Source organism: Lontra canadensis, unplaced genomic scaffold, assembly GCF_010015895.1.
Source record: "Lontra canadensis isolate GAN:19392208 unplaced genomic scaffold, GSC_riverotter_1.0 scaffold11, whole genome shotgun sequence".
Classification (NCBI taxonomy): Eukaryota; Metazoa; Chordata; class Mammalia; order Carnivora; family Mustelidae; genus Lontra; species Lontra canadensis.
In genome coordinates, this window is record NW_022631005.1 from 28,238,654 (window position 1) to 28,253,133 (window position 14,480).

The window sequence follows — 14,480 nt, forward strand, 5'->3', positions numbered from 1 at the left end:
AGGTGATTATAATCCAGGAAGCATGTTTATTAGGGAAGAATTTGGACATCTGTGAACAAACATGGTGGGGGAGAACAAGGGATGCCAAAGACAGGCTGATAGATGAGACTGGGAAAGTGAAACAAGACTAGAGGACACATATCCAATAATGCTTACAGAATTCCAAAGTGGGAAGGAAGGATGGAGGAGTGCTGGGAGATTCCCCTGCATGGGAAACTACTTGAAAGCTATAGGTTTAAGATTTTAAGTGAATTTTTGGAGAAAGCATTCAGTTTTGTCAAGATTGGCCCAGACTAAGTATATAATTTCTACCTCATTGAGTAGGCAGGTATGTGAGCAAAAAGGCAAATGCAGTTTCTAGAGACATATTGTAAGAAGTCCCATAGAGATTTAGTTAAAGCACATGGGCTTTCTCCATCTTCTTAGTTGCCTTAGTTGAGAAGGTAATTTCCATTGCAAAAAATAGGATTTTGCTTTATTCCCAGTAGCTGGCATTAAATTAGTCCCATAGAATGTGTTTGGGGACCACGTTGATGAGCAGAGATTGTCTAAGTAGCAGGTGCATTAGATTCATTTAATCATTTAAACCACATGCCTTGCACATATTTCAGCTTTCTTAGTTGGGTTGACTTTTATTTGCAAAACACCTATCTGAAGGTGTGCTATAGTGGATGTCTAATTGATGATGCCTGTCAGATTTTATGTTCTACAAATGCCAAGTGCATTTTACCCAAGTATATTCTTTCCTGATCCATTTTTCCAAAGTAAGCATTCGAAAATTTAATTATTTTGAGATTCTTAAGCAGGACCCACCTTCTCAGAGATGTTTAGGGTGTAGAGGGGAATTACAGTCTCCAGATTCAGCCTAAATCCATTGTACTCAGAAATTTCGTGAATACAAAATACAAGGAGGGAACATCTGTGTTACTGATCCAGAGTTGAGGCTCCTGCCTGTGGGTGTTTTCCCTCATCTCTCTCTTTAGAAGTGTTTGTGTGTGTGTGTGTGTGTGTGTGTGCGCACGCATGCGTGCGCGCATGCATTTTGTACAAGTGCTGGTTTGAATGATGACCTCCCAAAAGATATTTCCAGATTTTGGAGCCTGTGAATACAACCTTATTTGGAAAAAGGGTCTTTGCAAATGCTCTATTTAGGGACTTTGAGATGAGATCATCCTAGATTATGTGGTGCATCCTAAATCCAAAGCAAAATGCTCTTATAAGGGACAGAACAGAAGACATACAAGAGACGGTCATATGAAGTCAGAGGCAGAGATTGGAGTGATACAGTCATAAGCTAAGGAACACCTGGCACTACCAGAAACTGAAAGAGCCAAGGACCAGAGTCTCCCTAGAGCCTTCGGAGGAAGCTGGCCCTGTGGACAGCTTGCTTTGAGGCTTCTGCCCTCCAAAACTGTGACAGAATACATTTCCATTGTTTTTAAGTCACCCAGCTTGTGATAATCTATTACAGAACCTCTGGAAAACTAATACACTTACTAATAGCAGGGGTGTGAACCTGAAAGGGAAAGGGAAAAAAGGAAAACAAGTTCACTGGCCATCCAAAAGGTCATTTTGTCAAAACATTGTTTCTAAGCATCTGTCGTGTCCTCCAAAAGGGACTCATGCTGACAACAGATTGTCAACAATGCTTCAATAAGACAGAGCCTTTCTTTACTTCTATCCTAACCTTAAGGCCAGATACAGCCTGGTAGGGCCTGAAGCCAAGGGGATTCTCTGTGGTTGGGCCAGTGGGGGGTTTTGGGTGTGCATGTAGGGTTGTAGCCAAAGTCTTCAGACCTCTGTGGACTAAATAAAATGCTTGAGATTTAAAAGAACATTCTCTGTGGGAATCCCTGTACACCAGCTTTTCTGTATAGTGAATACTGTTACTTTTCCTCTCATGAAATAGTCAGCTAGAAACACACTAAATCTCCTGGAGAACCCACAGACTTCCAAGTCTATGTCCCATGTCTGGTTGATGTTATTAGTAGTGACATAGTACGTCTTCTCACTGTTGTTCAGCCTCACTGTGGAACAATCAGTATTCACCTCTCAAATATTTTTTAGGGAATTAATAAAAAATAAATAAATGATTCTGATCTGGCCCAACAAAGACTTACCACTTTTCTACATACAAGTAAACTGTGTTTGATAAAAGATTCTAAATGTTCCTGTGCCTGCTTGGGTCCCCAGGAGGGTAAGCAGCCTTAACTAGATTACTGATGAGCTACATGAGGTTAAATGACTCACCCAGTTATATAACATTTGACTCTTTTTATTGTCTTGAATATTCAGTGCTAAGGCTTAGAAAGAAGGAGAATCTACTTGCCTCTGAGAAGGATTTGTAATCACTTAAAAATGAAGAAGGAAGCAAAGAACGGAGATAAATTCTGTAAAGTGATGAAAACAGTCTGTGAGAGCCAGGAGCCCAAACTAAAGAGGACAGTTCAGGATTCCTTCAGTCCTAAAGTGTTGTAGCAGAATTTAAAGCAGATGACATAAATTGACAATCTCTGGCCAGGTCTGATCTGTACGTGTGCTTTTGGAAAATTTGACCAATATTTTCAAAATCAGGATATTTCACATAAGAAAATGAATTTTTCCCTTGAAAATATTTGGGTGATATGGCAGTACTGCTCTGCCAGGAACTGGGTTATGAAGGCCCTGAACCTACCTGGCCAAGTCAGACAGAGGAAGGAGCATATGGATTGGGGTGACTGGGTGAGACCTTGAATAAGTTCATAAGTCAAAACATCTTAAATTAAGGGGAGGGGATATTTGTAGGAATCTTATTTTTTAAGGAATGGATGTGGAATTCAGAAATTAATGTTAATTTTGGTTCCTTTTTTTTCCCAGCTTCTCCACTCTTTGAGCCGTCCTCTAGTCACTAACTTGGTGTTAGAGCTTAGATAAGTCATTAATATTCTTGAACCCTTAGTGCATCATACACAAAACAGGAACAATAATACCTACCACATAGGGTTTTTGTAAAGACTGAATAAGATATAATGTATGGTAAAGGTATACCATTACTGGGACATAATCAATACTTACATAGTAGCTATTATTGTGATTGTTATTACTTGCCATTAATGACTTCGGAAATGGAGGGTTCAAACAAAGAACAAGATGTTGGATGGTATAGGCAACCAGTATGGTTGGAAATAATAGGAAAGTTAGTTACTGCTATACTGCACTAGCCCTTGAAAAAACTGCATGGTGTTTAAAGAAATTGCCTGCTAAACTTCTGTATGGCTTCAGTAAAAAATTATGTTCCATTTTCACAGCATGAAAGAGGCAGTTAAGGCAAGAAAAGTGTGTTTAGAAGTTTGAAGAGTGCAAGTGTCTGATGAGTTGAGAAATGAGATTAACCCTTTACTGACTAGTGGTCCGTTTTCTGTCAGAGTAAATTCTTTAGGAAAAAAGTATGATGGCTCATGGAAGCAAAACAGTGACAGTGTCCTCTTGGTTGTTTTCTATCTGTTTTTCTCTTCCAGGTCCATTTCATTATCAAAAGTAGCTTCTTTTCCTAGTGACTCTGCTTTTTGGTAAGATTGTTCTTAAAGTATGCAGTTGACATAATTAACTGTGGTTTTGAGGTTACCTTGTATATCCCAAGGTGAGACCTCCGTGGGATCTAATTTTTTTTTTTTATTGAAAAGAAGATATTTCACAGACAGAAGCTATAGATCAGAACTCATTACAAAGGCATCTCATTATTTTTAATGAGCAATTCCATTATTTCTGACTCTGCTGAGAGCAGGACATAGTTCTGTTAAGGAGAGAATCTTGTTAAAATTTGGTGGCTGTAAACATAGGGCTTCCAGTCAAATTCTGCAGTCCTGATTACTAAGTTTAAAGACATAATATTATGTTTATGTGGACTTCACAAGGTATGTTGATATAGAGAGCATACTTCTTTGAAGGAATAATTAGATATATTATATATACATATATATATAATTAGATATATTATATGTTATTTATATGTCTTTGAAATTCTAAAAATGAGTATTTTTTAGCAAACATTCTCAGTATTCAAATTAATTGAACTAGTTGAAAATTAATCATTTGATAACTCTAAGATTTGGTCTGGGTCTTAGAAATCCTCATATTCTTCCTGAGTTTTGGGATCTATTGTTAAAATTTAGATAGGTAATGAGTTTGTCTAAAAATTTATGGAAGAGGATCAGCAAAAGGAAAGAAAGGGGTCATATATTTTTAAAGCAGGGGAAAGCGTGATTTACAGAAGAAAAGAAAGATAAAAGAGAGAAGTGAAAAGAAAAGTAATGTTCACATAAATTGCTTACCACCGATACTATGAAAGTGAACCATCTTGTAGTAGGACACCTGTACTCATTCTATTGTTCCCATAGCCTACAAAGGGAGAAAGGTACCTAAATGTAATTGAACACCTGTTTTGAGGTGTTGTCCTTGGTAATAAGGATATGTGGCAAGTAAAACAACATTTCTCTTTAAAACTGTAGAGTGTGTTTTTGTGTGGACGTGTGTGGTGTGGAAGACTGTATGGAGAAGAAAGGTTGGAATGAGTAGATAAGAATGTAGACAATTATAATAGAGAGAAAAGGTACACAAAATATCTTGGGATAGCTTAATTCCATTTTTACTTTGAGAACAGAATGATACCCTCCAAAGGGAAATGTATTAAAGACTTAAGAACAAAGAGTCATTCAGCCTCAGTGGTCAAACCAACTTAAGAGAAAACAAAAACTAAAGCAAACCGAAAAACAAACAAACAAAAAAACCAAAAAAACAAAACCAAACAACCCCCCCAAAAAAACCAAAAAAATAAAAACAAACAAAGAAAACCCCTCCAAAACCAAAAACAAACAAACAAAAAGTCCCCACAGTGATAAAATCGAGTATATATACATTGTTTTTGCCTCAAACTCTTTGTGGAAAAGCTTGGGAAACAGGATTCTACCTATGGGAAGATTGTACACCTGGACCTGTCAGGGATCTGAAGAGCCCACAGAGCTGGTACCAGGCCTCCAAACTTGGAAGATCAATGTGCAGTTTCAATTTCCTGGTAATTCTTTATAGGTCCAGACTTAGAACTGTTAAGAGCCAAAGATATATTTTTAAAAATTATCAGAAAATTTCTGATATATGCAATTCTATTTTGATTTCCATGCTTGTTTTTTCTTTCCCTATGGTGATTTTTTTTTAAGGAATTTTGTCCGCTTTAAATTTTGTCAAGAAGCAGGCATTTCCCCCAAATATGTTTTAAGTGGAAGCTTTACAATGAACTTTTTCTTAACTAGTCATAATTTAATTTGATAAGTTGTGATACTGCCATATTAGTTATTGGTTGCTATTATTGGAGTTTTATACACTTAGTCAAATAAATCAGCTTGTCAGATCTATATACACATTATTTTCAGTGTTTTTTTCTTTTCCCTATAATTTAAAATCATAAACTAAAAATAATTTTGTTCTTTATACATAGTTTAAGAATAACCCATTGTGAGAAGACAAGGTATAATTATTACTCAACATACTATTTTTTCCAAATAACATGTTACTAAATTTGATAAAATTTCTTTGTGCATGATATGTGAAACCAACTCATGGAGCAATGCCTTGATCACATGTATTAGCACGTGAAAAATTTGTTTATCTTGTTGGTGTTTTATGAAATTCAAACACAGTTTGGTTCATGCATAATCAATTAGGCTTAAAAACTCATATATTTATTCACCCTGTAAGTATTAGTTCAATCTCTGTTATGTGCAAGATGTTATACTAATTGCTATAAAGTTTATCAAGAGATCAAGTTTCTTAAAGAATTTTCCATTTATTATATATATATACATATATATATATATATCCATATGTGATGACAAATCACTCATAAAAAAGTGAAAAAGATAAGCAGAATTTTAGAACAGGAATTAGAGGATGAATTGAGCATCACGCTCCAGATGTATCCCATAGCTTGTGTCATATGCACCTTATGTTGGTACCTGCTATTGAGTGAAATTATTAAATCTTCTAGAATATGAGGAGATATTGATTTGTTTCTGACATCTTGGAATGCCTCTGCCCAGGAAACCTATATAACAGGGGTGGGGGTGTGTCTCAGTGTCCCTTTTAGATAAATAGATAAAAAAAGAGGCTATGATTAGTTTAAAATTCTCTAATAAGTAAATATTTAAAGTACAAAATTCAGAAGTAACTGTTCCAATGAATTGTAATAAGGGTGATGGAAAGACCCACTTACCTGGAGCTGTTATCTACTGTCTGCACTTGTCACGAATGGTCTGATGCATTAAGGATGGTGCCTCATTTCTAAGTTTTAAAAAATTCCCATACCAAAAAGGGTTTTGTATCAGATCCAGATATTCTATTTTTGTTTTTCATGAGTTGGCCAAACATGATTCATTCAGAAAACAGTCATCCAAGAATCCATCCTATCTCCTATAACAGTGTTTCATTTATTAAAATAATTTGGGAGCTCTGGTGGGTTAAATTCCATACTCAGAGAAGATGTGTTGAAGCCCTAATCTCCAGCACTATTGATGCCCCTTTATTTGGAAACAGGAACTTTTCAGATACAATTAAATAAAAATGAGATTACACTGGATTAGGGTGGGCCCTAAATCCAATGGCTGGTATCCTCATAAGGAAAGGAAAACTTAGAGCCACATAAACATACATAAACACAGGGAAGGAGTCCCTGTGCAAACAGAAAAGTTGACGTGGTGTCACTATAAGCCAACTTACCCCAAGGACTGCCAGCGACCACCAGAGGTAGCTAAGAAAGCAACGTGGAACAGATCCCCCCTCAGAGCTTTCACAGAAAACATGAGCCTACCAACACCTTGGCTTCAGATTTCTAGAATTGTGGGAGAATAAATTTATCTTTTAGGTCACTCAGTTTGTGGTGTTTTGTTATGGCAGCTCTAAGGAACTGTTATACAAGTGAAGAAAAAGAAGAACAAGGGTAGGTTATGTCAGGCTTCCAGCCTGACCATCATCTTCAATAAATATATATTATGTTAAGAGATTTCATATCAAATGTGCTTCATATTAACACCTACAAGTGCCATCTGGAGAAAAAGCATGATGCTTTGTTTGTTTGTTTGTTTTTAGAATAATTAGACTTTCTCACTGACCTCTGCTTAGATCTTCTGGAAAGGGAGATTCCCATAAATACTATGTCATATTAAAAATCAGTGATCCTACAGTAATCCACTGTCACCTGCAACCCTCATCTTGGGTTTGAGACAACATACCCTGACTAGATCTTGGACATGAGATCTAGAAAGATGTACTCAGTATATAGAATGCTTGGCCAAGTGTTTCTTAGAAAAGTTGCAAAGGACTTGAAGACAGTAGACCTCGATGTGATTCCTAATTCTGTAACATTTTGGAAAGTGCCCTTGTACTTGCTGAGGAAACTCTCCAGAACTCATCAGTAATATGGGGGTTTTGTAGGAGGTCCCTTTCAGCTTTCTGATTCAATGATGTAGGAGGTAAATAATTTCCTTAAAGACACTCCTAAAGAATCTGAGTTATGCAACTAGAATTTACAGTTTACTCACCTGTAAGCACAAGCTTTCAAATAATTTTAATTAGCTCTTGCTGAATTATGAAGTTTATTTTATTTGCGTTTGGTTATAAATGAACTGCACTCTTGCTCTTAGATAATTTTGCTAAGAACAAAGGGAAAGGCGGTCATTTGAATTTCAAATTTCTAGTCCATCAAATATGAAATGAATATTTAAAGATGAACAATAAAATTAGGCCACATTTTTGAAAAATATTTCTGCTTGCTAAAGTCAGAATTATACAGCCATGACCTTTAAAATAAAATACAGAGTTTCAGATAAATGCAGTATTTGTAGATTATAGTTTCTGGAGAATTCTGCCCAAAGTGATATATGCCCATTCATCTTTCCTTTCAAAGAAAAAAAATTCCTTAAGTCAGATGAGTGTTCTAGAATGCTAAAATAATATGAATGACTTCCACTCTTCCATGTTAATATGGATTTCCCCCAAAGGTTTATAATCTTTGATGTCCAGTCATGCTTGACTTGGCATTTGAAAATTCTCCAGTAGATTTGCATCAGAATATGATTAACTACTAGGGACTCTAAAAAGAACACAGGGTTGCTTGTTTTTACTTTCTCTTTAGATCAGACGCTATACTGAGAGATATATTACTGACAATTTCAAGGTAAATGGAGGCAGAAACAAGGTAAATGGAGTTTCCCATTGCAGATTTGTTTTGCTTGAGATATGATAATACATGTATATAAAACATATGACAATTACTCCACAAATTAGGGCATGTGTATTAATGTCATGAAAGCATTAATGAAAAATAAGCTGAATTTTACAAAATAGTTGTATGGAGGCTATTATCACATAATTTGTATGGTAAGACAGAAGAGAGGTAGTGTTCCTGGAAGCACTCAGACAATATAAGTCAACACATAGAATTTCTCCATCTTTAGTTATCTTCTCACATCTTACTTCACCCACATTCATTAGCTTAAAAACTCAGGGCTCCATGATCCTTTTATGTATCTATTTTTATTCTGCTGCCCAAATATAGTGCAAATCAATCTTTGCCTGGTACAATGAAAGTACAAGAGAGATGCAGGGCATTTATAACTCACGATGGACTCACTGGTATTTGGTCGCTCCATAGTGTCATGGTACTTTATGAAAATGTGGACAGTGGTAAGATTTTTGCTACGTGTGTTCCAGCAACACCATGAAAACATTGCTTTCTCAATGAAATAATGACACAGTAATGAAGATTCCTGCTGTATAATGAGCCCAGGGGTTAACAAAGGAGCTTAATCATTAAAAGCTTAGGCTCTCCAGAACTACCCTACCTGGATTTACACAGCCCTGCAACTTACTAGCTGTGTGACCTTGAGCAGTTGACTTAATCTCTCTGTAAATTACATGCCATAAAAGGTAGAATGGGAATGATGAGAGGACCATCCTCTGAGGACTGAGTTAATACATGTAAAACCCTTAGAATAGTATCCTTAACATAATAAGCACTTGATAAATCATAGTTGTTATTATTAATGAGAGTTTAAAGATAGGTAAGAGAGGCAATCTGGGGGAAGAAGTGTAAGTGTGTATCATCTGCACACATCCCAGGGAGCAATTAAATAAAATTCTACAGTTGAATCTTGAAGTTTGATTATTTTAAACTTAGGGTACCAAGTTTGAGATTCTTGTTGTGGTTAGCCAACCAAGAGAATGATAAATTGAATTTTGATTATCTATATTTTTTGCACTCACAGCTGGCTCTTTCAGAACTCAGGCAGCACATGGAAGTGAAATTCCAAACTCCTTTTCTTCCCTCTCACTGAAGAAGCTTGTGGGTAAATGTAGAGCTAACAGAAGGGTCATAACAACTTTGAGAGACTTAAGGGTATAACTGAGTAGGGAATGGTCATCTTATTGGCATCATTGGTAGTCCCAGCCACAGTCAGGGACATGAAAAGGAATAGTAGCTTAGGGCAGAAAAAGGATGCTATGGATGCTACAGAGGGGGTCTAGACTCTCCTGACATAGTGTAGACTTCCCATAAATTCCCAAGTGTATATTTCATAACAAGAGAAAATGTAAGCTGAGTAGTGTGTGTCACTGTTGCTGCATACTTTGCCCTGTTGGACGTAGCCTTATGAGTGGGTGCCGCTGACCAGAGAAACCAGCACAAAGTTAAGGAAATGGGTGTCATACTGTTTGAGATAGGACAATGGGTCTTTCAGGAGCTTCCACTTAACAGCCTGATCCAAGGGTAGCCTCTCTACATCCCTCTTCTTCCCTCTCTTCACTCATGCATGATCTCAGCCAAAAGGGATATGATCTTATTCTTTTCCTGTATGCTTTTTCTTCCGCATCATTTTTCTTTTCTTGTGATGCTTCCCACAACTGCTACAAGAGATACATAACAGAAGACTCTTCCCCAGATGCAAAGTGCTGTTTCTGTTGCCAATTCCTTGTTTCTGAGCAAAGGTAGAGGTGACCCGTGGCTTCTTCACATCTGTCAAAGAAAGAAAGGCAGCTGTCTTTTGGAATGCCAGGACTAAACTTGTGCAAGACAGCCTGACAGAAAATTTTTCCTATCATCCGATTAGGGGAAATGGTTTGGAATCTGTATAGAGGCTAGGGGTACTGGCATTCTTAGCATGCTGAAATTCCTAGAAATACAAGCTTTGTGATCTCAAGAACATGTGCTTCTTCCAATGGACTTGAACAGACCCATGCTCTGGAGAGGCAATGGGGTGCAACTTTCCTCACTCACATCAGTTACTGCACTCTGTTCATTCAGTAATATATGTTTAAACTTGGGGGGCAGTTGTGGAGTCTAAGGGACTTATTTTTGCCTTAGCAGCCCCATGAGAATAGTAGACTCAAGGTTCTGGCTGTCCATCCGATTCTACATATCACTAAGCTTGAACATAATTGGAGCTCGTTACTATATAGCTGATCATGTCAGAACCTGTATGACATTTAAATTCAAACTAAAACAGTTTTTGTAGGCTGTATGATATTCAATTTTAGTTTAAATATAATACAAGTTGGTGGGACTTATGTTCAGGATTTAGAATCTAACTCATCACCAAACACTTTATCTATATAATATCTATCTCATTTGTGTTTCTCTCTCCAATGCATAGCCTTATGGTAGACACATATTAGGCACTTAACGTTTTTTTTACAAGTGTATGAAAGAATAAATGAATATATAATTAATATTCTATTTATATAAACATTCCAGTGAGCAGATTACAAGTGTAAAAAGCAGGAAAAGCCAAATACTGAATTTTGCATATGCTTTCATTCTTTCTGTTTTTAAAGATTTTATTTATTTATTTGACAGAGACAGTGGGAAAACACAAGTAAGGGGAACAGCAGAGGGAGAGGGAGAAGTAGGGTCTCTGCTGAGTGGGGAGTCTGATGTGGGGCTTGATCCTAGATCCTAGGAACATGACCTGAGCTTGAAGGCAGATGCTTGACGGACTGAGCCACCCAGGCACCCCATATGTTTTCATTGTAACTATATAAAATTACACTCATGGAAAAGATGACTGGTGATTTTTTTTTCATTTTTCAAGCATTCTCCTATGCAGGCATTAGAAAACATCTTTTTATAAAGAGACAGATAATAATTTGTTTTAGCTTTGTAGGCCAGGAGGTCTTTGTAGCATGAAAGTAGCCACAGACATTATGTACGTACCTGAGCATGAGTGTGTTCAGGGACTGTGTAAAATAAGGGATGGCCGGATTTGGCCTGATGAGCACAGTTTGACCATCCATGTTTTCTTCTTTCAACAAACCAGATGTAGTGTTATATACTGGGATACCAAGGCAAATAAAATCTAATCCTTACGTTCAACTACATCCCAATCCAAACTATAGTTATTGTCTTATTTTTAAATTAAAGTCATCCATGAATTAGTTTTCTCTTTATCTTGTTGACGTCTTTCTAGTTGATATAACTTGAAGCATAGGCTCCTTCTTTCAATATATTTTGAGAGTTTAGGGAAGGAACAAATGCCAGTGAGTAAGGCAACTTTGAGCCTATATGAATAATAATTCCTCAGTGAATATAAATTACCATCAAAGTATGTGGTTAGTACTGTTGCTTAGCTCTGCAAAGAAAGAACAGAACTCAGTGTTAACGCTGAACTTTGCCTTCAAAGACAATGGAGTCAGTGAACTACAGAATCCTTGCAATCCTTATGGAATATTCATGCTTGGCAAATCCCATTCTGTGTACTATTATTGCTCAAAGAGTGCTCAGGGGATATTGAGTAAATGCTGCTAGAGAGGAGATAAGACTTCAGAAAAGAAGAGTGCAAATAGAAATGTACGTTTTTACAAAGGACTCAATTGTACGAGTGTTAATAAGAATGCAATCTAAGTTTAATCAGGAGAGCCTTGTAGAAGTGGGTAAGTACAAATCTGAACCATTCTGATGGCTTTGCTAAAGTACGTTCTACATGCTAAAACTTGGGAAAAAATACTTATTGAAAAATGTTGTGAGTTTTAAAAATATTCAATAGGTATACCCTGATTTTCTTTGGTGTCCTGTAACCAGTGACTTTTTGAGGTTTGAGGGAACGAAATGTTACTTTCACCCAATGGGAGGTAGTCCGGTGAGAATTCAGCATTCTAGCATAGAACACTGGTCATGCTTTTCCCCACATGGAAATTTTGTTAGCCTTCCAGGTCAGATGTGTCTAGGTAGCAGAGGAAAAACCACCTCAAAATGCTTTCCATCCCACATGGAATCACACCTGAAAACTGAACAGTATGTTATAGAGACACTTGCATTCAGAGATAAAGCTGGTTTTCAAAAGACGTGTTAAGGTTAAAGATCTTTCAAAGTGATAAAGAGCAGGTTAAGCCTGCTGGTCCCATGATGTTTTAAAGCTATGCACAGTTTTCTCCTGTTTAAGGACTTACGTAATATTTGCCATCTTGTATTCTTCTAACATTGATAAGTTTATCTTTGGCGAAAGAAACCCTGCATTCATGCTCATCACTCTGTTATGTTATTTCCAAGGAACACTAAGGAGAATGCACATCTGGGCTGCATCACAAGTTCCTATGCTTGTGACCTTGGAATTGCTGGCCTCTTATTTTCTTTATCTCTAAAAGTGGATAAAAACCTACTTGGATGCCTGGGTGGCTCAGTCAGTTCAGCAACAGACTCTTGATTTTGGCTCAGGTTATGATCTCAGAGTCAAGATATCAAGCCCTGTATAGGGCTCCCTCCTCAGTAGGGACTCTGCTTGAGATTTTCTCCCTCCCCCTTTCTCTCCACCCCTCCCCCTGCTCGCTCTCTCCCATGTGTGCACTCTCTCTAAAATAATATAAGTCTTTATAAAAAAAGGTAGTATATACTTTATGGGATTACTAGAGTAAAAGTAGGTAAAGCACTTCAAGTGCCTGACATAATATCTTTTCATAAATATTAAGAACTATTATTAAGAATACCAATAAAAATATATATTATGGTTAGTGAAAGTTCAAGCAACAATTCAGTCCTTGTGCTTGTTATTCTGAAATTAATTTCTAAACTTTTCCTGAATTATCAGCATGCTAATAAGACATTGGATATAATTAACAATGCTGGAAGTAAAACTTGGACATTTTTCTTTTTTAAAAAATGTATTTTATCATTTAGCATAGTCTGGCACTAATGATTTTTAGTTTAGAGGTAGAGATATTCACGTAGTATGTGGCTGTATCATTTATCAACCAAATAGGATCATGTGTAAAAGTAAAAAGGGTATTAAAATAATTAAATTCCATAATTTTTAATATTTATTTATTGACCAACACAATGGATTTATTGCTTTTTTAGACCTATATAATTATATTTTAAAACCTATTTTCAGAAATAAAATTCTTTCAAAAGTAAAAAAAAGTAACATATGCATTTTATTAAAGCAAAAAAATCCTACTTTATATTATCTGGATAGTAAAAGAATAGCATTCAGAGTTCAATTTTTCTTAGTGCACATTTTCATACTTTGATCAAATTCTTATTTGTATCTATTTCATACTACATTGATAGTATATTTCTGAAGAGTGCATATTCATTTGTGATATGGAATTATTTAAATTATTTTTCATAAAAATAGGAAATCATATCTGATTTCCAAAGTTGCATTTTCTTGGTAATAAATTTGAGATTGTTGACATATTCAATTGACTATCTTTGTAGACCATAATATTTTTTAATGAGAATGTACTTTTTTTTTACATATGCTGAACTCCTAATTGTGAGTTTCTTAAAATCTCTTTTCTATATATAGATAGATTGATAGATGAATAGATACCTATGAATATATATATGGATAAATATATTCATTCTTTTTTTATTCTGTTTCTCTAGAAAACCCTAATACAAACATAATAAAATTTTTAAAGCTGTATTTTGATTCCATGAATTGACAGGAAAAAAAAAATGGAACCAGTATAGGAATTAATTGGTTGATGAGTCTAACAGCATTGGTATAAAACTAGAATCATTTAAACTGTTTCCAGAGTTCTTCTGTTATTCAAGCCAATAAATTAACAGTTATCACTTTATATTTTATTCTTGCACATGAAAAGTTGGAATTAAAAGTGATCAACATTAATTTAGAAGAATAGTAATTTGATCTAATTAAAAAGTCACATTGCATAGAATGTTATATAAATACATCCTTTGTTGCTGCATGTATTAAGTCCTTATTTTCCAGTAGAGTCATCTTAAGTTCACTATAACATTTGAAGGCCATGGAGATGCTTTTTAAGTAGATTTGAGTTCTCCAATTTAAATATTATCAGTGATACTGTTACAATTCCTATGGTGGATAGTGAATAATGACATTTTGTGAAAGTTACATTATTAACTTTCTTGAGAAGCAGAAGTATCATCATTAAATTTTCATTAAATATGTGTCTTTTTATTTGTTGCTCCTAAA

The 14,480-nt window shown here is 35.7% G+C and overlaps 1 protein-coding gene across 1 annotated transcript in view; it reads left to right on the forward strand.

Moving 5' to 3' along the window:
* Window positions 1–14,480, forward strand: part of DPP10 (dipeptidyl peptidase like 10) — a 1,333,785-nt gene that overhangs the window by 216,928 nt on the left and 1,102,377 nt on the right. The window lies entirely within an intron of this gene.